This window comes from Hylobates moloch, unplaced genomic scaffold, assembly GCF_009828535.3.
Source record: "Hylobates moloch isolate HMO894 unplaced genomic scaffold, HMol_V3 SCAFFOLD_15, whole genome shotgun sequence".
Taxonomy (NCBI): Eukaryota; Metazoa; Chordata; class Mammalia; order Primates; family Hylobatidae; genus Hylobates; species Hylobates moloch.
In genome coordinates, this window is record NW_026652290.1 from 42,678,531 (window position 1) to 42,704,343 (window position 25,813).

At 43.1% G+C, this 25,813-nt stretch overlaps 1 long non-coding RNA gene across 1 annotated transcript in view; it reads right to left on the bottom strand.

The window, feature by feature from the left end:
• LOC116483857 (uncharacterized) overlaps positions 1-23,949 on the bottom strand; it is a 43,270-nt gene extending 19,321 nt beyond the window's left edge. Inside the window, exon 1 of the long non-coding RNA XR_004252378.1 lies at positions 23,383-23,949. This is a non-coding gene — a long non-coding RNA (uncharacterized LOC116483857). The remainder of the gene's footprint in view (positions 1-23,382) is intronic.
• Between the last annotated feature and the right edge of the window lie 1,864 nt (positions 23,950-25,813).

The following is a 25,813-nucleotide window of genomic DNA, read 5'->3' on the forward strand; positions in this document are numbered from 1 at the left end:
CTAAAATCAGTTCTTTATTATTAGTTTTGAGCACATTTGCTCCATGACACCGTCTATGAAAAGAAAAATTCTTTTCCTGGAATATTCAAACGTGCAGAATATTGTGGACTAAAGTATGAATGAAAACTTGTTGAGGGTTGTGATGAGTGAGAGAGATTCTGTTGCGAAGGGCCCAGAAGATGATTAAGGAGTAAGGAAATGAAATAGTTAAAAGACACTGGAATAATTCAGCCTGGGGAAAACCCCAATAAGTAACTTAGGGGAAAAAAAAGCTCATTAAGTTCTCTCCATCATAAAATTATTTATGCTACTTTTTTTTTCTTTGTAGAGACAGGGATGATGCCCAAGCTGGTCTCAAACTCCTGGCCTCAATCCTCCTTTCTCAGCCTTCCAAAGTGCTGGGATTACAGACGTGAGCCACCACGCCTGGCCACATATTCATGCTAATCCTAGATAATACAATTTTAGAAGAAAGACAAAGGAAAATCACTCATAAGCCCACCACCTAAAGAAAATGTTGCTAACATTTTTATTAATTTCCAGGCACTTTCTATACACACATTATTTTTACATTGCTGTGATCAGATCATACATGTGAATAACAGTCATGTCATTGTACATTGATACAGATTCCCAAGATAGTTTGTTTCGTGATCCTGGCTGCTGCTGCCCTCCTCAAACCCTGTTTATTTATTTGTTTATTCAACAAATACTTATAGAATCCCTCATTAAGAGCCAGGTCCTGAGAGGACTGGAGTGAATCAGACAGAAAGGAATCAGCTCTGATGGAATACACGTTCTAGGTGAAGGAGGCACAATGAATGAGTAAATGAGTGTTAAGTGTGATGGGAAGCTACTGGAAATTTGTAAGCAGAGAGTAGCATCATCTGCTTTACATGTTTTAAAAGGTTTCCTTCCGTGTGGAGGGTGGATTGCGGGGAGAGGAGAGCAGCAGCAAAGAGGGGAAGTGGGAGGCTGCTGCGTTCCTGGAGACCAGAAAGATGGCGATGTATTAGTCCGTTTTCACGCTGCTGATAAAGACATACCTGAGACTGGGCAATTTACAAAAGAAAGAGGTTTAACTGGACTCACAGTTCCACTTGGCTGGGGAGGCCTCACAATTATGGCAGAAGGCAAGTAGGAGCAAGCCACCTCCTACATAGATGGGGGCAGGCAAAAAGAGAATGACAGCCAGGGGAAACGGGTTTCCCCTTATCCAACCATCAGATCTCGTGAGACTTACTCATTACCACGAGAACAGTTTGGGGAAAACCACCCCCATGTTTCAATTATCTCCCATTGGGTCCCTCCCACAACATGTGGAAATTATGGGAGTACAATTCAAGATGAGATTTGGGTGGGGACTCAGAGCCAAACCACATCAGGCAGTTTGGCTGGAAGGGTTGGAGGGAGGTGGAGAGGAGAGGAATGGACAGCAGTGTGGGCCACAGAGCTTGCTGATGTGTGTTATGGATACGAAACGGATGTAAGGAAAAAGGAGGAATCTAGGATGGCTGCCAGGATTCTAGCTTGAAGGACTGGCTGAATGAGGGAGACACAAGTTTGAGGTGAAATGGAGAGCCCTGCTGTGGGTGGGCGAGATGTCCATCCAGGAGGACACGTCAAGCTTGCGGTTGGATGAGTGCCTCTGGAGTCCAGAGCCAAAGTCATCTAATGGAGACTTGTTGACACGTGGCAGCATTTAAAGCTGTGGAACTGGAGGAGACCTTGGGGAAAGAGTGTGAATGGAGAAGAGGAATGCCTTGACTTTTAAAAGCTGAGCAGAGGAAAAGGAGCAACATTGCCTATACCCCAACCACATGCTCCCTGCCCACCACCACAGTCCCTGGGATATGTGAAATAAGAGATAGGCTCTTCTCAATAAATTAGGCCATTTTTATAAAGGAATATGTAGTATTCTGTAACCTCTTAAAACTGTGGAAGTCAAAGCAGCATTCTACAATTTTGATTTAAAAGATGACAAGCTGTGTATTGACAATCCAATATTTAAATCACATAATAAAATATATTTAAATTATTTTATAAGTCCACATTATAAAAACTTTTATTTTCAAGGGCTGCTTTTAAAATGTGGTGGCATTTTTACACAGTTCTGTGTATATTTTAAAATTTCCTTTGGAACTTACTTCTTGACCAATGGATTATTTAGAAGTGTGTTGTTTAATTTACAAGTGTTTAGAGATTTTCCTGACTTCCTTACCTTACTGAGTTCTGGTTTGAGTTTATTATGGTCAGAGAACATAATCTGTATGATTTGAATCCCTTTACTTTTTTCTCTCTTTCTTTCTTTCTTTCTTTCTTTTTTTTTTCGAGACAGAGTCTACCTCTGTTGCCAGGCTGGAGTGCAGTGGCATGATCTTGGCTCACTGCAATCTCTGCCTCCCATGTTCAAGAGATCCTCCTGCCTCAGCCTCCCGAGTAGCCAGGACTACAGGCGGACACCACCACGCCCAGCTAATTTTTTGTATTTTTAGTAGAGATGGGATTTCACCATGTTGGCCAGGATGGTCTCGATCTCTTGACCTCGTGATCTGCCCACCTCGGCCTCCCGAAGTGCTAGGATTACAGGTGTGAGCCACCGCACCTGGCCAAATCTCTTTAAATTTTTTTAAGGTTTGTTTTATGGTCCAGGATAGTGTATGTTTTCAAAAAGCCCTTGAAACAAATTGATATTCTGTTGTTGTGGGGTGGAATGTTCTATATGTATCAATTAGATCCTATTGGCTAATTGCATTGTTTAGATCTTCTCTCTTCTAGCTAATTTTCTTGCTAGAAATTCTATCAGTTGCTGAGAGGAAGCTGATGAAATATCCAACTACAACTGTGGAATTGTTTATTTTTCCTTTCAGTTTTATTAGTTTCGCTTCATGGATTTTGAGGCTCCATTACTTGGTGTGCACACATTTAGGACTGTTATTTTTCCTAGTGGATTGATTCTTTTATTATTATGTAATATTCCTGCTTGTCCCAAGTAATTTTCTTTGCTTTGAGATCCACTTAATCATATATTAATACAGATACCTCTGTTTTTGTATTGTTGCTTGCATCTATCTTTTTCTATACTTTTGCTTTCAATGTACCTGTCATTGAATTTGAAATTATTTATTATAAGCAACATATAGTTGAGACACGTTTTTTAATCTACTAAACCAATCTCTGCCTTTTAATTAGTATATTTAGACTACTTATATGTAAGGTTATTATTGATACGTTAGAGCTTAAGCCTGGCATTTTATTTTCTGTTTCTTGTAACTTTCCTGTGATTCTCACTTCTGTTTCTTTTTTGTACCTTCCTATAGATTACTTGCACAAGTTTTAGAATTCCATCTTGATGTGTTTATAATGTGTTTGAGTGTATCTCTTTGAAAAGCCTGTTCAGTGGTTGCTCTGGGTATTATAGTGAACATATGTGACTTATTGCCATCTACTACTATCAACTTTTACCACTGCAAAACCTTACTGCCATTGAGGCCCCTTTACCTTCCCCTCATTGACTCAAGTGAGAACTGGTCTTGTAATTTTTATTCCCTCAATCAAATATGATTGATGACACTCATAAGGAATAGGATAGCCTATCGTATGTACCCATATATGTTCTCTTTCCATTGTATTTGCTTCCTGATACTCAAGATTCTTTCTTTCATCATTACCCTTCTGTTTGAAAACTTGCTCTAGCCATGCTCTGAAATTAGGTCTGTTAACTGCACAATCTTTTGGTGTCCTGTTATCTGACAATAGGTTTATTTATTATTTATTCCTGAAGGATAGTTTTGCCAGATGTAGAATTTGTGGCTGGCAGGTATTTTTTTTTTTTCCTTTCAGAGCTTGAAAAATGTGTCACTTTCTTCTGGTCTCCAGGGTTTCAGAGGAAGAGAAATCCACTGTCACGCAAACTGGTGTTTCCCCATAGGTAATGTGTCATTGTCCTCTGGCTGCTTTTAAGAATTCTTTTTGGTCTTTATGTTTTCAGAAGTTTAATATGATGCATCTTGGCATGGATTATTTTGGATGTATCCTGTTTGGGATTCGCACAACTTCTTGAATTTGTAGGTTTATGTCTTTTTGCCAAATTTGAGAAGTTTTCAGCCATTCTTTCTTTGAATTCTCTTTCAGCTGCAGAATCCTCTGGGACCCTGATGTTACAAATGTTGGACTTTTTTTGTTGTTATTTTCACACAGGTCCCTGAAGCTCTGTTCTTTTGTTTTTCATTTTATTTTCTCTCTGTTGTTCAGATTGGGAGAAGCCTACGAGTCCTTCCTCAAGTTTATCAGTTCTATCTTCACTCAGCTCCACTGTACTATTGAGCCCATGTAATACCTTTAAAATTTTTCAGTTATTGGATTTTTCAGTTCTGTAATTTCTGATTGTTTCTTTTTTATAGCTTCTATTTATTTTCTGAGATTTTAATTTTTCCATTTGTGCCAACAGAATTTGTAGTTCATTGTTAAAGCAGTTTTACAGTGACTACTTTTAAATACTTCTTAAATACTTTCAACATCTGATTCGTGTCAATATTGGCATCCATTGATGGTCTTTTTTCTTTCAAGTTGCGATTTTCCTGATTCTTGGTACAATAGGTAACTTTTTACGTTATATCCTGAACAGCCTGGCTATTATGTTTGGAGATTATCTTTTTCGGTTTTGTGTGCATGCTAGTTTTGTGGGCTGTGGGTACAATGCTAATTTCATTTTCACAGCCTTTGTGGTACTACTTTGGTCCTCCTGGTTTTTCTGGAGCTGCTGAGGCTCCCACTGGACCCTCCTGGTGCTACCTGAGGGGACATGAAGAATTTCCCTAGGCTGGTGCCTCTAAAGGTGGAAAGGGACCCTTCTATGCCTTGGGAATAAAGAGCGCTTCCCGGGCAGGATCCCTCTTGCTGGGGCCCCCCTGCCACCCATGTCTCTGGGTGGGAGAGAGGAATCTTACATCCATGGAGACTAGAAGACAGAGAAGACAGAGCTTCCCATGGCAAAACCCTCCTTGCCAGTACTTCCCAGCTTCTGGTGTCTCTCAGTGGAGGAGAAAGGTCTCAAGCCTACAGGAAAGGAGAGTACTTCCCTTGTAGATTTTTGCCAGTGGATCTCGTGACCCATCCCTCTTGGCATTGTCCAGGGAACTCTTGTTTCATGCAGCAGAGGAATGAGCCTTCCTGGGCCACTTCCTATTGCAAATTTGGTGTTGGGAATCGCAGATGTGAGTCTCTTTCTTCAAGTGGGTGGAAGGTTGTAGACACAGCATAGCCATGCTGCCATGGTGTTCCTCCACTCCTTAGTTTCCAATCAGCTCACCTTCCTCTTTCCATCTTTCAGAGCACTCCTTTGGTTACCTTTTACATTAAAGAGAAATTCTTTGGGACTTAGGGCCAGGCAAACAATTCTTAGGCTTGACACCAAAAGCACAATTCAATTGATAATTTGGACCTCATCAAAATTAAAATCTCCTCTATGAAAAATTCTATGAAGAAGATATAAAGGCAAGCTACAGACAGGGAGGAAATATTTCCAAGCCACATATCCAATGAAAGGGGTAGTATCTTAAAACTCAATAGAATCAAGAGAATGAGAAGACAAGCCACAGAATGGGAAAACCATTTGCAAGAGACACATCTGATAAAGGACTGTTATCAAAAACATGCAAAGAACTCCTAAAACTCAAAAGTGAAAAAACACACAACTCAATTTAAAAATGGGCAAAAGGCCCAAACAGACACCTAACCAAAGGAAATAATCAGATGGCGAATAAGCATATGACAAGATGTTCCACAAAGGTACATGTTACATAATTCAATTTATGTAATTTAATTGAAGTAAAAATTATAGAATTGGAAAACAGATTAGTGGTTGCCAGGGACTAGGGACAGACAGGAATCTGGGGAAGGAAGTGTGTGGCTATAAAACATCAACGGGGGATCCCAGTGGTGAGGAAACTGTTCTGTATTTTAACTGTGGTGGTGTGCATACACACACACACCCTTACATATGTGATAAAATTGCATAGAATACACACATGCACACACACGCACACAAGTACCAGTAAAACTGGAGCAATCTAAAATCAGTGGATTTTTATCAATGTGGATATCCTGGTCATGGTATTGTGCCGTAGTATTGCAAAACATTACCATAGGAGAAAACTGGATAAAGGTGTCTCTGTGTTATTCTGAACTTGAATCTATAACTATTTCAAAATGTTTAAATTGCTTTAAGAACAATCAGTGGGTAATTTACTTCTTTGGGTGAACTGAAGCTGGGCTGTGTGTGTGCAGGTGCACATGCATGCAACAGAGAACACAGCCTCAGGTTTAGTATTTGTGATTTTGGCGTCCCATGGGGTTAACTGGCAACTCAATTGTCAGCCTCAACCCTTCCTAGATTCTGGAGAATGAGGACACTCAGAGGAAATCCTCTTTGTCACTTCTCCCCTGCCAAATACTACTGATTCCAACATTTCACACAGCTATCTGCATCAATTCTAAAAAGCGAGATGTGGTCTAGGTGAGGCTTTTCCTGTCGATAGCACTTTTCTGTTGTTCTTTGATTTGATTTTTGTTGTTCTTGCTTTTTAATGGGAAAAATGGCTACCCTGTGGTAGAAAATTAGTTTATGAGTTTCAATACTCGTTAATAGATGTTAAGTGCTGTGACTTATTAAAATGCTAATAATTCTTCAGCGTGTAAAAATTAAGTATAAAACCTCTAACATGATCAACTTAATTGTATGTGGTACTGATGCAGAAGGATGGTAACAGGGAATGAAGAGTGAAATCTTTATATTGTGTATTTGTAACAAAAAAGAGCTTGACCAAAGCATTATCTGGAGAGAAACTTAATTAGACCATTGGAAACACAACAGAAAACATCGAGTCAGTAATTGTGAGCAGGAGTCCAAATCCTCCAGGCTCCTAAAGGAAATCTGTGATGTCTTTTGCTTCCTATGTGGACAACCTGGCATCCTCCCAGGGCTGATTTTTTTTTTTTAAACTTAGTATCAGATTATAGTATAAACATTTCTCCAAGTCAATAAAACTCTTAATACACATAATTTGAGTGCCTTATAATGCTTAATGGAGTAGATGCATCATTATCTTCTTAACCATTAGATATGTAGGCTTTCTTATTTTGTTTTTTATATTCGTGGTGTTTATTATGTTCTTACGTGATAGTCCCAGGAGAAATACCAGATGAAAAAGAATGAACATCTTGATGTAATATGATGTATTTTTGTCTAGATTTTTTTTTCCAAAGGTGTTGTGTAAATTTATATCCCTTAGGAGAGAGTTTACCCCAGGAAAGCCTGTCCAGAATCTAGTGGTATATGCTTAAAGAGAAACATGTGCTAATTTAGTAACAGGAATGTGATATCCCATAGTTCTTTTAATTTGCCTTTTCTTGTTCGTTAGGTGGGTAAAACTTTTGCCCTGTGCATCTGTTAACAATTTAAAGTCGTTTTTGAAAATTGTTCATGTCCTTTAAGTAATACCTATGAATGATTTCATCTATTTTATTGACTCTAAAATTCCATTGAGGAGCCAAAATGTAATTTATTTCATCCTTTTTCTGCTGTTGGATATGGGTTTTTTATGAATTCCACTATTATCAACAGACTCTTGTATTCATACAGTGGATGTTAAAAGGGTGGCTTTTGTGTGTCAGTCACTGTTCCTATAGCAGTGAACCAATTAGACAGAGGGACTGCCCTCAAGGAGTTCACACTCCCCTGTAGGCAGAAGAAATGGACCCTAAACAGAGAAGCACATGATATGTCAGCAGGAGCTGTGAAGCTCCTAGCAGTGCTGTGAAGAAAAATAAATAGGCTAAGGGGAATCAAGGATGGTGGGGAGGTGGAATCCAAGCTATTTTATGGAGAGTATTTAGAGAGGGTCTGATTTATAGGAGACTAGAAAGAGATAGGGGAGCAAGCCAGCAGATATCTGGGGAGAAAGTGCTATAGTCCGAGGATATAGACAATGCAAAGGCCCTGAGACAGATATTAGAGAAAAGACAGGAGGCCCACGGGCTGGTATGCGGCAAGTTAGGATGAGGTCAGAGACATGGAAAGGATCCGATTTGACTGAAAGCAGATGGAAAGCCATCTTGGGGCTTAAGGCATGGAAGTGGTCGATACCAATGACGTGGCTTTCTGTAAAAGCCTCCTCTGGCTGCTGTGTAGGGAAAGATGATAGAGGGGCACAGGGGAAGCGAGCCCAGTGAAGCCACTGCAGTATTCCTGGTGAGCTTATGCTGGAGGTGGTGAAAAATGGTTGGATTCTAGACATAGTTTGAAGAATTGGCCGATGGGTTGATTGTGACATGTGAGAGAAAAAGAGAAGCCAAGGACAACTCAAAATTATTTTGGCTTAAAGTACTACCATGTAGAAGTAGAAAATGGCACGTTGGCTCCAGAACTCTATCTTTGGATATAGGAAGTTTGAGACGATCCTTGAGCCAAGGGCAGATGTGAAGTGGGCAGTTGGTGGGAGCCTGCCACTCCTGTAAGAGGCCTGGGTTGCAAATCCAAACCCAGTGGTCACGAGCAACTGAAAGTCATAGTATGTCCTAGGGAGCAGGTTCGGAGGGGAGGAAGAGCTGAGAGCTGAGAACCATGCCCTGGGCACTCCATCGACCTCCATGTAGAACTGATGAAGAGGAAGCAGGCTAGGAAGCAGCACTGAGGTAGGAGGAGAGCCAAGAGATGTGGTGCCCAGGAAGCCAGGTGAACAAGACTGTTTCAAGGAAAAGATGGTGCGTTGGAGGAGGGCTGGAAACCGAGCATGTGGCTAAGCATGGGGACCTTGACAGAAGCTGACGTAGATGCAAATGAAGGTCAGGTTGGAGCGAACTGAAAAGAGATTGGAAGAGAAAGTGGAGATGGAGACTACAGACCACCATTCCAAGGAGTTTTACCATAAAGAAGAGTTGACAAATGGGGCTATATTTCACAGGGGATGAGTAACAAGAGGGTTTCTCTTCCTTTTTTGTAAATTGGGAGATATTTCATCATGTCTGCTTGCTCATGTAGAGAGGGGAGAAATTACGATTTGAGAAAAAGAGGGGACACTTGCTGGTGTGAAGCCCTTGAATAGGCAAGAGGGGACAGGACCAATGCCCAAGTGGAAGTGTGGGCTACAGTGGGCATATGACCAATTCCTCCATGGTAAGCAGAAACAGGCAGAGTACCTAGGTCTAGATTTAGGTGAGTTCCTAGGTTTGTTGGTGGAAGCTTGCAGAAGTTCTTTTCTGATTGCTTCTGTCTTTTCATTAGAATAAGAAGCAAGTTCATTGGCTGAGAGGCTGGTTGGAGGCAATGAGGGTGAAAATAGCTGTCAAGGAGAGCAGAGAGGGCATGTGAATGGATGAGGGGAGTTCAGGAGTGCTCAGGCACCACTTGAAACAAGTGGGCAGGATTTTTAATTCAGACCTGCTGGCTGGCTGTGTGATTATAGTCAGCCCCATTCAGCTGCTCAGTTGCAGGTATGAAGAGGGTTGGGTTTCATCATGACTGGGGATTTGCAGGCGAGTGTAGTGCAGGGAAAGAGGGCCAGAAATTCTAAGGGATAAGCACAGGAATGATGGATCCCACTGGAATCTAATCCTGGACCAAAAGGAGGCTAAAATTTAAAGGATCTGCTATGATGTTCTTCATGAACATAACTTCTTTCATATTCCCATCTTTAGACACAAGAGTGACAACAATACCTATAGAAGCACAAATGTACAGTGCTAAAAGTCTAAGAGAGATAAATTGAAAAGTTAACTGCCTTACTAATTAGCTCCTAGTTAACTTCTTACTAACTTGATTCAGGAAACTCTGAACTTTGCTAAGGCATCTTCTAGGAATAATGCATTTAAAAAGAAGAGTAGTAAAACTCTGGCTTGGGGAAAGAAGAAGGTACATTTTCTCTTCAAGCTGCCTAACTAACATGGTGGCCTAGGCCTCACTCAGCCCATAAACTGGATCCAGGAGAGATTCTAGTATGCAGTTAATGAGGTTTTTAGGTACCACTGGCAGCTGCTTGAGTGATGAGCTGTCAGGTGGTGTAAAGGACATTGTTACTCAACCTCCAATCCCTTCAGTGAAGAAATAGCAAAGCTCCTGCCCTCATGTAGCTTACAGTCTAGTGGGGAAAGAGGCAATAACAGAATTGAGAAGTAAGATACAAGGCAATTAAGAGGATAGAGTGCTTTAGGGGTTGGGGTTGGGGTTGGGGATTACACTGTAAATGGAGTAGTCATGGACAGCCTCATTTTGAAAGTGACACTTATATAAATATCTGAAGGAAGTAAAGGGGTGAGCCTGTGAATATCTAGGGAAGAGTGTTCCAGGCAGAAGGAACAGCCAATGCAAAGGGAGGAGTGTCCCTTGTGTGTTTAAGGAGACCACTGAAACCGGAGCAGGTGGAGAGGTGGAGCTCTCCTCTGGTCTGTGTGATGAGGATAAAGTTGGAGGCGAGGCAAGAAGCAGAGAGAGCTGCAAGGTGATCCCTGCAGTCACCCAGTTGAGAGGCTATGGGGGCGTGGTCAGTGGGGGATGCCGTCATGGCCCTTCACTCTCAGTGCTCATTCTACCTTTGCAGACCCCCTCAGGGAAGAGACCTACAGGACTTTGAGACAAGGAAAGTCTAAATAATTGAGGAAGTCTGACAAGGTCTCCCTCAAGAACTAACTTGGAGAACAAGAAAACAACAACAACAACAACAACAAAGAGTTTCTGGGTTCCAGGCAGGAAGGAAGTCAATAACCATAGTCCAAGAATGGGAGAACTTGGTTGGATTTCTTGATCCTTGCAACTTCCCCATATTTATCAGTTTGGCACCCTCAGTGCATTTGCGGTGATTAGCAACAACAATGAAATGCCTCACAGAGATAGGAAGAGATTGGGAAGTCAAGCAAATGGAAACTTTCTTTGCAGCCAGGCTAGAATGGAAAATAACTCACAAGGAACAGGGACCATGGTGACAACTTTGGAAGGCTCTGATGCAATGGAATGGAGGAGGTGCTTATGGTTGATGACAACTTTCTAGAGGCCTCTGAGCTATCTGAAAGTGACAGAAAACAAGGACATTGTTTAATGCTTTTCCTGAAAGATGACTATCTCCAGGAAGCCACATAATACCACCTAGCCATCTCCATCTTCAGAGAAGTGCCACCAGCATCTGAATTAACACCTGTTGCATTTTGTGTTGGACTGCAAAATGATAGGAATTTAATTTCATCACACTTTTGCTCATTCACAAGCTCATATTTTGGATCAAATGGTTCAGGGAGTTGAGCTCAGTCAAGAAAAGTTTCTAGATGACCAACCACAATCTAGTCGCTTAGAAGAAGAAAAGACTCAGCTGCAGGTATCAACTCAATAGAGTTTTTGACTTTTACCTCCAACAGTGTTCACTTTTAAAGGTGACATGATCCTTTTAAGAGCTTCCCAGTCAAGAAGAAATAGAAAAAATCTCAATAGACTAATAACAAGAAGAGAGATTGAGTTATTAATCAAAAAGCTACCCACTGAGAAATATCCAAGTCCAAACACTTACTGGTGAATTCTACCGAACATCTGAAGAAAAATGAATGCCAATTCTTTAAAAATTTTTCCAAAAGACAGGAAAGGAGGGAACACTTCCCAACTCATACTATGAGGCCAGTATAATCCTAATACTAAAGCCAGACAAAGACATCACAAGAAAAAAAGCTACAGACCAATATCTCTTATGAATACAGATGCAAAAGTTCTCTGCAAAATGCTAGTGAACTGAATCCAGCAACATGCAAAAAGGATTATAAACCATGATCAAGTAGTGTTGTATTAGTTGGCGTTCTCCAGAGAAACAGTCAATAGGATGTGTATATATACATCTGTATGTATACGTAAAAAGATATTTATTATAAGGAATTAACTCAGGTGGTTCTGGAGGCCGAGAAGCCCAGACCCAGGAAAGCTAATGGGATAGATCCAATTTGAGTCTTAGTCCAGATGTCCCAGCTCAAAGAGAGTGAGGCAGAAGAGAGAATTCTCTGCTGGGCTTGGTGCCTCGCACCTGTAATTCAAGCACTTTGGGAGGCTGAGGCAAGTGGGTCACTTGAGGCCAGGAGTTCGAGACCAGATTGGCCAACATGGTGAAGCCCTGTCTGTACTGAAAATACAAACATTAGCCGGGCATGGTGGTGTATGCCTGTAATCCCAGCTACTCGGGAGGCTGAGGCACGAAAATCACTTGAACCCAGGAGGTGAAAGTTGCAGTGAGCCAAGATTGTGCCACTGCACTCCAGCCTGTGCAATAGAGCAAGACTCTGTCTTAAAAAAAAAAAAAAAGAGCGAGAGAGAATTCCCTCTTACTCAGCCTTTTGTTCTATTTAGGCCTTTAGCAGATTGGATGAGGCCCCCCACAGTGGGGAGGGCCATCTGCTTTAAGGGGAGGAGCCTCTGGTCAAGATTACAACTACAAGTGGCCCCATTAAAAATAGTAATGTGATTACTACCAACAGGTTCACAGATCCATGCAAGTTACCCTGGGTTCTTGTGGGAAACCGCTCCTTTCAGACCATATCCCTTCGCCACAGGGTTGTCCTTAAAGATCCACAAGCAAACAGCTACCTGTCAATTGAATTTGGGGAAACCAAAATGCCTCCCTGGCCTCAAATGAGTCCCTTAATCCCTCATTCAAAGAACTTTAGCAAATCAGATCGAAGTTTTGTTTCCCGTAATGAAGAAAATGTCCCCACGAGAGACATTTACACTTTGGTAATGAATAAAGTTATACCCATTTCATGCTATATGTGGATAAAAATGGAGAGAGGTTGGGTACCTCTGAGGACCTAAAGATAATCTAGGAAGCAAAGGGTGATGAAAAGGAACAGTTTTTGATTCTCAGTGTTGGCTTTGGCCCCTCTAATAGTCAATCAAAAATAAACGAAGATCCCTTATCCTTGGATAAAGCTTTTCAGTTGATAATGCATGTGCATGATCTCATTTGGTCTTTATAAGTAGCTCATTGAAGTAAACATGAATGTGATTCCCATTTTCAGGGAAAGAAAGTAGAACATAAAGATAATGATCACCCAAGGCCACCCTGCTATTCAACAGTAGAGCTAGGACCTAAGCCCAGGTCTCTAAATTTCAAATCATGGATTCTTTCAACTACCCTGATGTGGAAGGAGTTTGTCTACTTTTCCCCAGATAGAGTATTAAATCACAGCTGGTACCCTTTAATATGAGACAACAATTCTTTAAAAAATAATTTTCAAGGAGTTTCTTAGATCAACTGAAAACTGAGGAGAAGAAGAGTGACAAGCACTCCTTTCATAGATTCATCATTAGAATACTTAAGTTAATCTCTTGCCCCAAAAGACTGCACCCTAAAGAGGATGTGTAAATTGCTATGCCATGAGCCTGTGTTTGAGAATTTGCTGTTTTAGTTCAGGCCCTTGATGCAGCAATTGGGTTCTGACAAATGAATTAAGGAGAGTTTCAGAACTGGCCTTTACTGGAGGGAGGAGGGGTTTGACTGAATTACTCTAAATCCTAGGAGACATGCTAATGATATTAGCATTTGTGCTGCTTGGAGTCAACAGGAATCTGCCTTACCCAGGAGTACCTGTGTTGGTGGCCTGAAAGTGGGTCAGAGATTTTTTTTAAGATAAACATTCTTCTATTTCCATATTAAACACTATGTAGGTCATTGCATACCAAAGGGCTCAGCTGATGTTGAAGCTAAAAGAATCAGAATTGTACATCTTTCTGCTACACAGCGTTGTGGCGGCTAAGCAAGTGGCTGTTTTTGATGCAGTAGGTGGGGTGCAGTGGAGTTGAATGGGAAAAGAGAGGAAGGAAGAGCATGCCAGCCTCAGATCTTCTCTCTGAGAATCAGAGACCTTGGAAGGTAAAGCAGGACAAGCATGGGGTCTCCAAGGCAGGGCACTTTGATAGAAAAGAAACCTTCAACCCTCATGAGCAAACATGAACTGCACCCCCAGATGACAGGAGGCCTTGGTCACCCCTCTGTCCTTCTCCTCTGGCTAGCTAGGGGACCAGAAGCAGGCCTGTCTTGAGTCTGATGAGGTGTTCATTGAGTTGGGGGTGCCTCTGAGGCAGGAACTGCACGTCGTTCAATCAGTTGCATTCGGAATGAGATTTGGAATCTTTGCACCTTCTGTATCTTGTAGCCCTGACACAAAACCTGGGGTGCCCCAACCTGTTTAGGACTCTGACACTGAGGACACCAGATGGGATTGAAGGATCACCTCCACCCTTGCTAATTAGTTTTTCTATGATATTGGGGTTTCTTGCCTGCTTCTATTAAAACACTCCAGTTAGAGGAAAGCATTTCTGGGAAACAAAGGGAGGTGTGTCATCATATTTTTATTGAGACATCTGGGGATGCTTTGAAACATACACCTTAAAAGAGTCATACTTCCAAGGCCTGAAAAAGAACAAGCCTGTGAAGTGACCTTGACCATGCAACTTCTTTTCCCTGACCTCAATTTCTTCATCAACTGATGAACTGTTGAACTCAACAAGGATATTTGGGCTTGCTAATATAATGACTGGAGGATCCCTTGAGGACACTATTCTGCTTATACTGCTTATACTACTTATACTGCTGATATACGACCGCAGTGAGGACTCTGCATCCCAGCGGGGCTGCTGATGCCCTGGCCGTGGGGAGTGGGCTTTTCTAACACCAATTCCTAAAGAAGACCTTAGTTCACTACACCTGGTTTACCTTTCACCAATGAGACCAAGACCCAGCTCTCAAAGTGAACATGTCTAACACTTGTGAGCAGCTCTTGGGGCAGAGCTGGCGTGGACACATCTGAGGGACCATCCCGGCTCCAGAGCTTCCTGCGAGGTTGGCTGAGGCCTTCGCTGGGCATCACAGCCCAACTTCTCACCCTCCCAATCCCACCTCCTTCTCCAGTGTTGATCCTGAGAGCCCAGAGGAACTCCAATGGCGGAGATGGGATTGGGGATCAGACAAAAAGGAAGAGGTTGGACTGGATGACCACTGAGGTGTCCTGAGGCTGTGATGCTAAGTCTGTGTTCACAACCCCAAGGGATCTGGGCTGCTAACTAATACAACAGATTCCTGAGCCCTGCCTTGGCCAGCCCCACTGACCTGCATTTTTAGCAAGCTCCAGGACCATTCACCCAACCACTAAGGGAGAGCAGCTGCCTTAGAAGGGAATCCTTGTGGTCTTGACTCCAGCATAGCCACAAGGCAGGTCAGTTCTTCTTTGTTAATATTTTAATTTTATTTTTAAATTTTTATTTATTTATTTTCTTGAGACTGGGTTATGAGACTGGCTAATCTTTGTATTTTTGGTGGAGACAGGGTTTCACCATGTTGTCCAGGCTGGTCTTGAACTCCTGGCCTCAAGCAATCCACCTGCTTCGGCCTCCCAAAGTGCTGGGATTACAGGCATGAACCATCATGACTGGCTGCGAAAGTTCTGAGTCATCTGAGGTCAGTGTGGAATTTGGCTGATGGTCTTCTGGGCATAAAGGAGGAGGGCTGGGGGCACTGGGGAGCTGTATCTTTCACAGAAGCAACTGTCATTTAAGGGAATATCAGCACCCACTGCCACCTCTTCTTGGTCCAGCACACTGTCCTCACCTCTCAGAGTGAAGTGACCTCCAGGTTTGAAGGGTTTCGCTAGTCATGTTTCCTGAAAGGTCTGTTACTCCAAACAGATTTTTCTGGAGAGGTAATTTACATAGGTTATATCGAAAAATACAAGGGTCAGAGATTATTTGCAACTTTCAAGTGCAATTATCCAAGGATGTTGATACTCATCCAAAAAAAGAGAAGAACCTCTAATCGGCTATTAAATATTTATAGGTCATTTTATTATTAATTTATTTCGGCAGGAACTCAGGAAAGCACCCACATTTTATAGCTGACCTAATCATTCAGAGCTAACCCTGGCCACACAAAATGAGCATGAATCATATCATGAAATTCTGCAGCAAAAAAACTCAAATCTCAGCTTTACAGTTTTCTTCATTACCATTTGAGCTGGCTTCCAGCTTTGCACCCAAACACTTTCTCTCTGGTCAGTCCTTGCTTTGACAAGACCGTAGCCAGGGCAGCATGCTGCAGAGAGAGGCAAGAGGCTTTGCACACAGAGCTCCAGCACTGGGTAGCACTGGGTAGCCCTGTGGCCTGGGCAAGCTACTTGACCTTTCCAAGCCTCACCTCCCTCACCTGTAAAATAGGGCCACTAAACTCCTTCCTTTGAAGGTTTCTTGTAGGGCTTAGATGAGATGGAGTCTTCTAGCACATAAGACGGGCTGAAGCACCTATCCAGCGGGACTGGACATGCCTGAGTGCACGGTAAACAGTCAGATACATCTTCCTGCTCGCAGTTTTAGGCAGAATTAAATAAATGCCCAGAGCTGGGGCAATGGCAAGGGAGAGGCTGTGAGGGTCCTCACTACCTGGTCTGTGAAGGAGAAACAACAAATGACAGGACAAGGAGACAAGGCTAAGCACCAAATGAGCACCAAAGATAAATACTCCAGAATTAATACTGCAGAAGCACATGATCTGGAAGGCCCAGGATGGCTTCCTAGAGCAGCGGCTCTCAACCTTGGCCACACAGTAGCATCCTCTGAGCAACCTAAACAAGGTGCCAAGACCTGAGTCCTGCTCTCAGTGACTCTGATGGAATCTCTCTGGGGTAGAGCCCAGGGATTTGTGTTTCTGGAAGTCTCTCGCTTATTCCAGCATGTAGCCAGGTGGGATCTGCTGTGCTAGAGGAATGTGACCTGAAAACAGCACGCACTTACTCCGACATCTGAACAGCACTTGGCCATTTCCAAGCACTTTCACCTGCATGGCTCAGGAGACCCAGACTGGTGGGGGAAGGGGAGGAGTTTGGACCAAGGCCTGGGGGGCTATGTGACAGTGATGTTTCCCTTCCAGAGAATTCTGGGTCTATTCCTTGGGTTCTGTGGTCACAAAACTATCAAAATCACCATTTCACTTCTTCCTTAGAAAGAAAAAACAGTTGTCCCTTAAAACAGGTAAACAGCCTGTTTTAACAATGGGTGGAAATAACTCCAAGTCTTTGCAGCTCATACCATTTGAGGTGCTCTCTCAAGCAAAGGATACAAAATTACAAATACAAAAACCTTAAGCTTCCTTAGCTTTAGGCTAGATCAGCCCCCTGAGAGGGGGGTCACATGCACTTCCCCCCTCACCAGATTAGGTAACGTGCCCGAGGTCCCATGGCCAGTACCGGGTGGGACTGGCATTGGAGTCCAGGTCTGACTCTGTAACCTCTTCATGGCTACTGGGAACCCCAGTATCAGTCCTATCAGAGTCACTAAAACGTTTTTATTTGAATATTGGTCCCACAGTGGAAGTTAAACTTGTCTGAGCCCTGACCAACTGTTCGACTCCATCTGTAGGTACTGTCCCATAAGTGCTTCCCAGGAAGGGGGCCAGGAAAACCTCTACCGCCAAGGCCCACCCTTGCACAGCGGCCCCCAGGCAAAGTGCCAAGGACTGCAAGGGGAAACCTCTGGTGTGGCTCCAGCCAAAAAGAAGGACGTTTATGGGCTGGCCCTGCCAGAACATTTTCTGGGATTTAAAAACAGAGCTGGAACTAAGTCCTTTTAGGGAGGCAGGAAGCCAGTGCAGGAGTTGCTGCTGGCAGAAGGGAGACTGGGGCCGCGAGGAGCCCGCCTGGGGCTGGCAGAGAGTGAGAGAGAGAAGCCCAGGGATGGGATGGGGTAGGGGAAGAGCCAAGGGGCCACCGGGATCCTGGGAACTCAGGCCAACCCCAGTGGTGGGGAGCAGAATAATCAGTGTCCAGCCACCTGCACTCAGCCTGTTGGCCTTAAATGTCCTTTCATCCTTGCAGAGGGGAGGTACCTGCTCAGAGTCCATGGATCAGGGTTCAGCTGCCAACTCACACTTCCACACCCTTACCCTGACTTTAGACAAGGCTGCTTGTCTCTTTTGGCCCAGGTTTTTCATCTGAAAAATGAGGAGATAATTATAGCTTCCTTGCATGGTAGTTGCAATGACCGGAGGAAGTATGCAAGAGATTAGGCACAGATTAAGGCCTCAGCGAACCACAGCTACGCTTGCAACACTAGCTTTTTAGAACATTTTATTTATTTTGAATGAATGAGGAGTAACATTGCTTACTCTCACAGTGAAATAGACACAGAGAACCTCGGGGCGGAAATGGGGACCTTGAGACTCCCAGAATCACCGCAGCCTCTAGAATTTAGGGGCCTGCAGATGGTCAGTTGTGGAGAAAGCCTGGTGGATTGGCTGGGCTCAGAACTCCAGAGAGCCCATGGTTGAGGGTGACTCTGCTAACTGAAGGCCTGCCTACTGGCCGCCTCCAGTTTGGCTTTTAGTGACAGCCCATGAGCCTCAGGCTAGGAACGCTGGCTGCAGTGGGCTGGGTCAGAATGCATGGCTCCCATGCTAAGCCACAGTAGACAAGTCATGGTGAGGCTTATGGGACCTTTTCTGCTCTTAAAAGGAGAAGATTCTTTCTGGCATCTCGTTATAGGCTGTACTGATGAGAGATGCCAGAGTGAGCCGGGTGGGCTGGTGTCCAGACCTGGCTTTGCTGTCGGCCAAGTGTGTGACCTGGAGATGGCATTTCCCCCTGCTGAGGTCCAAGAGGCCTCATTAGCCAAATGGAGGTGTGGCCTGGATGACCTCCAAGCTGCTCATGCACTTTATTGCTCCTGTTGCAATAGTCCATGAAAATACATCTAATAACTAACTTTGGCTCTATTATCAAGCAATAAATACAGTCAACGAATAAACGAATCAATCAACCAGGCATGAAAAGAGGACCCATTAAGGGCTTAGTGTGGTTCTAAACACTTGGGGGCATTCAAGAAAACTTCGCTGACAGTTAACTCTCAGCCTCTCAAGAACCTACATTACAGCTGGCATCCAATGTCCCACCCACTGCAGTGGCCTCTCCCAATTCTATCACCCATGTCTTTGTTTGAAACTCTCCCATGGTCTCTAAATACCATTTCCGCATACAAGAAATGTGGGCTGCTTGGAGAAATGGCTGATTCCAGGACTGGGACAGGAAAGAACAAGATTGACCTGGATCATTGTAATGCCAGAAAGTAAGGAAGTACTCAAAGAATGCTGGGGACATGTTCAAAGGACTCAGGAGACAGAAGCCAGCTTGAAAGGGCGCCCACTGACCAAACATGGAACAATTTAGAGCATCTAAACAAGTCCTGCCAGTAATATATTTTAAGCCATTAAAATAATAAGATTCCTCAAGTCCATGCCTGCATAAATACATAGCCACCACTGGGAAAGCAGTCGCGTGTGGTCTGTGCATCACTCTCAGCTGTGGAAGATGGGCCTTGGGCCTGGAACATTTTCTTATGGGAAGATAAAGAGCCTGCATAGCCTGTGCTGGGCTTATCACCCGGGAGGGGATATCGTTCCCTGTTACAAATTCCATGTGCACTCCTGTGTTCTGCTTCAGTGTGTGATCTGATGGCTGGCAGACACATCCCCAGCTTTTTGCATTTCAGACCCTACGTGGGGAAGATTTGGGGTCCATGAAGTGGGTTGTGTGTGATCACACTGCCTACATCACCTGTAGAGTGGACCCACAAGCCATGGGGTCCAGCGCAATGCAAGGGGCTAGATCTTGTGTGCACACTGCCTCTCCCCTGGCTGCAAGTCATCACTGGGCCACTCGAGCCAGGTGTGCATGTTGTCTGTTCTCAAAGACCTCAAATTCTGTCTGGTATCTTCCCTGGGTGACACTTAGCTATGTTTTAACATCGGCCATATGCACGTTATATTCTATCTTGCAGCCCAGCCTGATGACCTACTGAACAGGGAAGTACCCTCAGATATACAGCAGAGGGAAAGCTCTTTCTTACAGTCAATCACCAACAATGGGACAAGCTGACATCAGGCACTGATACATTGAGAAGGATAATGTCAACATGAATTCCTGAATTTGGCCATTGTATAATGCTATGGCAGATAATTAAGGTGGTCCTCATGATCCCACCACCTGGTGTTCTTTTTTGAGATGGAATCTCACTGTGTCACCCAGCCTGGAGTGCAGAGGCATGATATCGGTTCACTGCAACTTCTGTCTCCCAGGCTCAAGTCTCCCAAGTAGCTGGGATTACAGGCGCCCACCATCACGCCTGGCTAATTTTTGTATTTTTAGTAGAGATGGGGTTTCACCATGTTTGCCAGGCTGGTCTCAGACTCCTGACCTCAAGTGATCTGCCAGCCTCGGCCTCCCAAAGTGCTGGGATTATAGGCATGAGCCACTGCACCTAGCCAATCTGGTGTTCTTGACTTGTGTGACACCCTTCCCTTGAGAAAGGGCAAGACCTATGACTTTCTTCTAACCAATAGATTATGGCAAAAGTGACTAGAGGTCTGCAGTTATGTGCACATCATTACATGATTGTGTTACGTAAGATTGTAGCTGCTTCCTGCTGGCGTCTCCCACTTTCTTGCTGGTTTTGAAGAGTCAAGCTTCCATGTTGTGGGTTATCTGTGATGGGAGGCACTGAGGGTGTCCTCTAGGAGCTGAAAGCAGCTTCCAGCAGAGATACCACAAGGAGCTGAAGCCCTCAGTCCTACAGCTGCAAGGACTGAACTCTACCAAGATAGGCAGATTCTTCCCCTGGCAAGCCCCAGATGAGACCATAACCCTGACCCACCCTTGATTACACCCTTGTGCAACCCTATACAAAGAACCCAGCTAAGCCATACCCAGGCTATGGGATAATCCCACTGAAACTAAGGGATAATAAATGAGTGTTGTCTTGAGCTGCTAGGTTTGTGGTAATCGTTAATGCAGTAATGGCAAATGAGAGTGAATGTGTTCTGTAACAGAATGTCCTCACTTATGGAAGATGCATCCTGAAGTATGTAGGGAATCATCATACCTACAACTTTGAAAAGGCTCAGCAAAACATAAATAAAATAACATAAAACTATATATGTTCACAGAGAGAGAGAGATAGAGCCTATGTGGCAAAATGTGAACATTTTGTGAATCCACATAAAGGATATACAGGAGTAATTACTGCAGTTTTTCTATAAGTTTGAATTTTTTCTAAGTAACAAGCTCACTCCTGTAATCGCAGAACTTTGGGAGGCTGAGGCAGGCAGATCACCTGAGGTCAGGAGTTTGAGACCAGCCTAGACAGCATGGTGAAACCCTGTCTCTACTAAAAATACAAAAGTTAGCTGGGCATAGTGGTGGGTGCCTGTAATCCCAGCTACTCGGAAAGCTGAGGCATGAGAATCACTTGAACCCGGGAGGTGGAGGTTGCAGTGAGCCGAGGTTGCGCCATTGCACTCCAGCCTGGGCAACAGAGTGAGACTCCATCTCAAAAGAAAAGAAATGAAAAGAAAAGAAAAAAGAAAAGCTCTGCCCCAATCACATGACAACCTATGTCCTGAAAACCATCACATTCTCAGACCAGTCCATATTCCACTGTGTTGGAAGGAGTAGACAGTGAGGAATCCACAATTTCTGATTTTTGATGTCTTCCCAACTACACTCTCCCCCAGCCTGACTCAGGAATAACTGACACAATCATCATCTCGTTTGTTAACATTTTGTATGTATTGTTGTTTCTTTTGGTTTTGAAAACATGTACCCTTGATTTTATCATTTCCTACCTTTTCTTGCAAGTAAGAGGTAAATTAATCTTATGCCTGATATCCTGTGTTTTGGCGTTTTGAACTTGAGCTTGCACTTGACTGTCCATGCTACTACTCATTTGTGTTTAAGGGTTGTGGGTTGGAAAGTTCATCTGAGGCACTTTAGTGAAACTAGAGCACCCCGTTATTTGCAGTGTCCCCAAGAGAAGCAAGCATGACTTCATCATTTTTAAATGCACAATTCCTGTAAAAAGTCAGTTGGGTTTTGGAAGAAATGGTCTATTTGATGTGATGGTGCATGATTGTGGTGAAGGTTTAGATCACTATTGGCTCATGTGCCCCAGGGGACTTGCTCTGAATGGTCCCCAGACCCTAATCAGATATTATGCAAATTTTGCTCTTGAAGACTTGGTCTGAGCAAAGATTTTTTGAGTAAGATTGCAAAAGCATAGGCAACAAAAGCAACAACAGACAAATGGGGTAACATCAAGCTAAAAATCTTCTGCACAGCAAAGGAAGCAGTCAAGAGAGTGAAGCAACAACCCACGGAATGGGAGAAAATATTTGCAAACTACCCATCCTACAAGGGGTTAATCACCAGAATATGTAAGGAACTGAAACAACTTAATAGCAAAAAAATAATAAAAATAATCAGATTTTAAAATGAGCAAATGACCTGAAAAGACATTCCTCAAAAGAAGATATACAAGTGGCCAACAGGCATATGAAAAAATGCTCAACATCGCTAATCATTAGGGAAATGCAAATCAAAACCACAATGAGATACCATCTCACCTCCATTAAAATGGCTACTCTCAAAAGACAAAAAAATAACAGATGCTGGTGAAGATGTGAAGAACGGGGAATGCTTGCACACTGTCGATGGATGGAATGAACATTTGCGCACCCACTGTGGATAACCGTATAAAGGTTCCTCAAAAACCTAAAAACAGAACTACCATATGATTCAGTAATCCCTCTGCTGGGTAGATATCCAAAGAAAAGCCAATCAGTATGTTGAAGAGATACCTGCACTTCCACATTCATTGTAACACTGTTCACAATAGCCAAGATATGGAATCAACCTGTGTTCATCAATAGTTGAATGAATAAAGGAAATGCAGTATGTATATACAATGGAGTGCTATTCAGCCACAAAAAAAGAATGAAATCCTGTCATTTGCAGCAGCATAGATGGAACTGAAGGTAATTATGGTAATTGAAATAAGCCAGGCACAGAAAGACAAATATAGCATGTTGTCACTCATATGTGCAAGCTAGAAAAAGTTGACCTCATGGAGGTAGAGAGTAGAATGATAGTTATTAAGGGCTAGAGGAGTAGAGGGTAGAAGGGGATGAAGAGAGGTTGGTTAATGAATACAAACATACAGTTAGATAGAAGGAATATGTTCTAGGGTTCGATAGCACAGTAGGGTGACTACAGTTAACAATGACATATTGTATATTTCAAAATAGCTAGAACAGAAGATTTGGAATGTTCCCAACACAAAGAAGTGATACATGTTTGAGGTCTTGGATATCCCAATTACCCTGACTTAATACGCATTGCATGCACGTATCAAAATATTACATAAAGTCCATAAATATGTACAACTACTACATATCAGTTTAAAAACAGATGACAGCTAAGGAAGAAGGGCCTCCAGAGAGCCTGATGGGCCAGGACTGTGTGAGTAAATGAGCTTCCTGAGATTACCTGAGCCTTGGTGTGTTCATCTGCGAGTAGGCCTCTTTCCTGAAGAGAGAATGGAGACTGAAGGGTCTGTGCCACTCCAGGTGATGCAGACAGAGCCTGGCGGGGCAGCGCTGGCCACTGTCCCCCCACTTTCTGCTGTGCACCATGCTGACTCAGCCACAGGTCTGCTCCCAGGACACTGGGCCCTTGGGAGTCTCTGAGAAGCAGTCATTGGTCTTTCAGCTCATTATGAGCCAATGGCTGGTGTGCTTGTCTCGTGGAAATAATTCCTTTATTCCCAATGCTCCAGTTTTCTGATAGCTTAACCACTTGGATGGGTGTTCCTTTCTTTTCCTGGACAGACGATGGCATCATAGCACTTCCTTAGCATACAAAGCACCCGCAGCATCTTCCCTTGTTTGATTGAATCAGACATGCTGGAAGAGTCTGAGGTTTGGGGTTTTGCTTCGAGTTCTGGATGAAACAGATGAATGCCATAATCCCTATTTTTCCTAAAAGGGAGACATGAAAATCTTGCGTTTATACTAAAAAGTGTTCCCATCTCATTGAAATTCGGGCTTGAACTATCCACCCTGAACACGTCCAGAAGCCCTTTCTCTAATTCTGGAAGCAGTGATCTCGGGAGAGAAGTTTTCCATCTGTCTCCTTATGATGCTAAGCTGTTAGTGCAGTTCATTATTTATTACATCTCCTGCTTTATGTTAAGCCATGATTTTCTTTTTTGTCATGTATTAAGAATTCAGTCGGGTTGGCATAAAAATAGGAATGTTATCCACGTCTCCAGACTGACTTTTTGAACAGCATATTTTTTTGGGGTAGGGGAGGTGGCTATAATTATTCCCAAACTACTTTCATTCTTATCCAGTACTTAATATTGACTCTGGCTATTCACAATAATATTGCTTCTTATCAGACATGTGTGTGCCCAGAGTGGCAGTAAAGAGATACGTCTTCCGAGGCCCTGCATGTGTCTGTAGGGCTGGAGGACATTTGCTCCCAGAGGCAGAGAGATGACATGGGAGAATGTCAGCATATCAAGGCACAGCGTCTCACAGTCACAGCAAATCCACAGTCTCTGAATAGGCAGTTTGTGGCACGTGCTTTTAAAATACAAACTAACAGACACAACAACTGGCATTCCAAACGTCTCCTGGTCCTCCAGGGCAGATGGTGCCAAGGCAAAGATGTATTCATCAGAGCTAAGCTCCCCAGGCTTATGTGGGGAAGGGAGCCGGGCTTTGGACTCTAACTCCCTCTTTGCCATCAGGGTTCAGCTCCCCCTTTTCAGCTAATGCACAGAGGGAATCCTGGCCTACCAGCCTGCAGGGACATAGCTGAGTGTACTGCCGTGGGGCAGGAAGGCAGTCTTGCACAAGACAGCCCCACGAGGGACAGAAGGAGGAAGGCACTGACACCATGGCCCCCTCTTTCCCCCAGTCCAGTTGTTATTGTCAACTCTCTTCTTGGTAACCCCTGGCCCCTCATGTCCTGCTCACAGAGGCTCAGGGGTGGTGAAATTGCCTCAAAGCGTGGTTATTTTATTGAAACAGAATCAGATCATTTTCCATCCAGCATCTTGTTTGTAGAAATATCCTATTAGACACAGAAAGGAAAAGATCAGTATCTTTTACACCATAATTAAAATATCACTTTTCTCAATGAAACATTATCTAGATTATCCCACAAAACAGCATTGCTTACAACAGTGACTATAAATGTGATGCTGCCAGCTAGAACACTATAGAAAATGTTAGTTACTGCACCATCTCCCACAGTTGTTCTTTTGATGTGCTGGCTTGGAATAAACAGACTTATCTTTCCTGTCATACAACACTGTCCTTAATTTAATGGAGATGTTATTAAGCTAAAATCTCTATTCAATTCCATATTGTACCATATTAACACACACAATTAGTAATGCTTTATCAGTTATGAAGAAAGATGATGACTGCTTTTAAGCGAAATTACCTTTATCATGGTAGCACATGAAAGAAGCGACAAATATTTATCCGAGTGTATGTTAATTCTTATTTAATTTTAACGCTGCTTTCATCAACCAAATTAACCAATGAATTTTATTAAAGTGAATGTTATTATAGAAAAGAGCTTCCAATACTCTCTTCCATCTGTTTTTATTTATATAATTTTGATGGTTTCTTTTTCTCTTTCATTTCATTTCTAATTAAGAGGAACACGTGGAAAATTGAACATTTGTGCTTAATTTTAATAGAATTTGGAATAATTAGAAGTGTGCTCTTGTTAATATAAAGATTGTGAGTGTTGAGATTGCAGGGCTTACATCTGTGCATTTAAACCCCCTCCCACAAGGCATCTTGCTCGGTAAATCTCAAGGGGTGATGGGGGCATTGTAACATGGAAAAATAATCTCACCTTAGTGACTTTACACTTAAGGAAGCCAAGCAACTCCTTT